Genomic DNA, 3,527 nt, shown 5'->3' with positions numbered 1-3,527 from the left:
AGTTGATTTTTCTAATACAGAAGAGACTATTTCTATCATTATTTAATTCCAGAGATTTTACATTTATCTTGTTGCTTTTAATGTCTCTGTAAAGCACTTTGAATTACCTTGTGTTGAATTGTGCTATACAAATAAACTTGCCTTGCCTTGCCATTTAATGTCCTCAAGGAATAAGGGAACATTATGTATCTTGGGTCACTGGGCCTTCATTGTTTCCCTGTATGCTTTTTTTTTCAGTCTTCTGATCTGACTTCATAAAGGACACGCTTATATCTAACCACAGAACAGGAGTTGTTTTTTTAGATGGCTAAAAAATGAGACTAATGGAAGATGAATGTATCAGTGCTGTTACAAAATCACATCACAGTCCTGTTGTACAGTGATTCAATATCCACTAAATCCCCAGAGGCTACTCAGCGCTACAGATGGACCTTATGCTATCCGTTAGTTACCATATACTCCAGAAAGGCCTGCTGACTGACAGTCCTCGTACATCCAGGCCAAAAAGCAATACAATCTGTATCCGAAAGCTTTTATGACTTATGAAGATTAGTATTATGCGTGCTGCTCAAAATTTACAACCGCAATTATTCACGGGTAGAAAGACGGTCCCAGTTTACTAAAGTTTTATTGCTTTTCAAATTCTTGTTACCAATATCTCCTTCAGTGTTTCAGCAGATTCCTTTGAGATGCTCTCAGAAAATATCCTATACAGCTCACATCAGCTCCTGATGGACATAGACAGACACAGAAAGTAACTCTGATTTAGTGAAATTAAAATTAAAAGAGACGTTTAAAAAAGTATTACATCCATAGTTAAACAATGGCGGCTAATTTAGATGTGAAGTTGATGGTGTGTGGTTATTAACACTTGCATTTTGACTGAGTCATCACTCCTGTTTTTATTTACCGGTAATTTCATCACCCAAAATGGTGCTACAGATGGAGCTGTACTTTGTTGCTTTATTTAAACAGTTGCACCTCGCTATATAACTGTCAGCACTATTAATCTGAGGCACAGAGAAATTTATGATCCTCCACCTTTGATTTGCAAAGCTGCTCACTGTCTCATATTGCTTATGCATAGTGGGTGACCTCAGCAGCAAAACTAATCAATAAATATACGGTCAACCAAACAAAGAAATTATTAGTACAATTAAGGAATAACTAAATACAGAGTGGGGCAATGACTCATTTTAAGGTGTGCAGAAATGACCTATGATCACTGAACTAGACATGCAATACATTTAATTTCAGGTTATTTACCCTCAACAGCCTGCACTAAACATCCAGCTGATCACGTCCACCATCATAACAAACATGATGGAGATGGGGTTTAACTTTAGCTTTCTTTTTAGCTCTGCCTGATGGGTAGTAAAGAAGGCCCTATTTTTAAGGAATGGAGGCCATACGGCACATTAACCCCTGAGGTCAGGTCTGATATGCAAACCCAACCCCAGCTAAAATAACTCCTCTGACCTCATACTAGGCAAAATAGATCAGAGCCTGTGAACCTGGCCTACAGCTCACCTCCGTCAGACACTTACAGACACTGGCATACTGGCAGGTGATGAATTAAACGAAAGACTATCAGTTAATGAAATGATTGTCTTCTTGATAAATTCATTGTTTGATCCAAAAAAAAGGCAGTTAACAAATTCCTAAAGCCCATGGACATCCTCAAAGAAGAAGAAAAGGATATACTTTATTAATCCCTGAGAGGAAATTCAACTTTTTCACTGTGTTGTCATACACACACAGGCCCATAATACGCACACACGTACAAACAGGACCAACATGCATTGAATGGAAAGATGTCAGAGCGAGGCACCCATGGACAGGCACCCTGAGCAGTTGGGGGTTTGGTGCCTTGCCCAAGAGCGCATTGGCAGTGCCCAGGAGGCAAACTGGCACCTCTCAAGCTACCAGCCCACACTCTATACTTGGTCAGGATGGGGACTTTAGCTGGAGACCCACCAATTCCCAACCCAAGTCCCAACGGACTGAGCTTCTGCCGCCACAGTGTTTGTTCTGTTAGACCAACAGTGCGAAGTCTGACATAAGATTAAAGCAGCCAATTCTCACAGTTGATACGATCTAACTCCTTTTGACATTTTGGCTTAAATAAGTAAGTGTTAGTGGCAAAGCACAGCCCCAATAGATTGATTGAACATAATGATACCCTTTCTCCACCATAATTACCATGTATGCTGGGTTTTACAGGAAAACCCACTAAAATCAGAGCTGTGTGAGCAGCTCTGCCGAAGACAAGCATGCCATCCTGTTATTTATTTCTTTGGTGTCACATTTGACATCACGGACAAGCTGGAAAACAGGTTAGTAAACAGTAGAAAGCAGCATGACATTACATCTCTCCCTTATTCAGTCTTTATTTTACACTTGGTGTTTATTTTGCATGATGTTCAAGAGCTGGTTGGACAGAGGCAGACGATATTTTGCTGTGCCATGTTATCGCATCATGCCGGAAACGGGGCAGAAATTAGCACAGCCACTTGGGTGTGGATCCACTGATTGGAGCTGGGTACCCGAGACTACTGCAGTCATTTTTCTTGGGAATTAAAGGAGAGGTTCAGTATTTTGCACTTTGAGCCCCATCTCTGGGTTGTTTATGATGAAATAGAGTGGTTAAGACCAAAATTGTGACGATTACTGCTTTTTGGAGAATTTGGCTTCCCCTGCCTGGCTTAACACTGCTGCCTATGGCCATGTGTGAACGTTCGTTTTCAAAGCCATGAAACTCACCGAGTGGTCAGTGGTGTTCACTGATGTTCTGACATAAAAATCGTAGCAAACTGGTTTCCATCCGTGTTTTCGCTATTCATCTTGATTGTGGATCTATTTTTTCAGCTGCCTTACACCCGTGTATTCCGCTTCCGCTCGATCGTTCGTTTGACCCTGAAGCGTTACACACTCCAGCCCACTAGATGGCGATAATGCTCCTTTACGTGGGTGTCGCCAACCAGCAGGAAACCATGGCAATGTAATGGGACACAGAGAAGAAGCAGAAGAAGGTTGGCGTTGTGTTCAAAGGCATCATACTGTGAAGGTTGTTTACAAGCGAGTAATCCATTGTGCAGTTGTTTAAACCTATTACAAAACTTTTTCATTCGTTCTCGTTCTTCCTCCAGGAGCGCACACAGCACTGTCGAGCCGGCACTTTCACTCAGCTAAAAGACTACAATGACTAAAACCTTGCTGTAAACAACCCCTTTTCCATTTCCGGTGGTGGATTACTACCAACGAACAATGAGGCTGCCTATAGAAAGCCAATGGATTACACAAAATGTCAAATAAACCATCACGGATGGAAACCACAGTTTGCTACGATTTTTATGTCAGAACATCAACGAACACCACTGACCACTCGGTGAGTTTCATGGCTTTGAAAACGAACATTTAGGGTGGTTTTAGGACAGGTTCACACATGGCCATAGGCAGCACTGTTAAGCCAGGCAGGGGAAAGCCAAATTCTCCAAAAAGGAGCAATCGTCAGAAGTTTGGTCTTA

The sequence above is a fragment of the Epinephelus lanceolatus genome, chromosome 3 (assembly GCF_041903045.1).
Source record: "Epinephelus lanceolatus isolate andai-2023 chromosome 3, ASM4190304v1, whole genome shotgun sequence".
NCBI lineage: Eukaryota > Metazoa > Chordata > Actinopteri > Perciformes > Serranidae > Epinephelus > Epinephelus lanceolatus.
The sequence above is the reverse complement of the archived record's forward strand: the minus strand, read 5'-3'. Positions refer to the sequence as shown.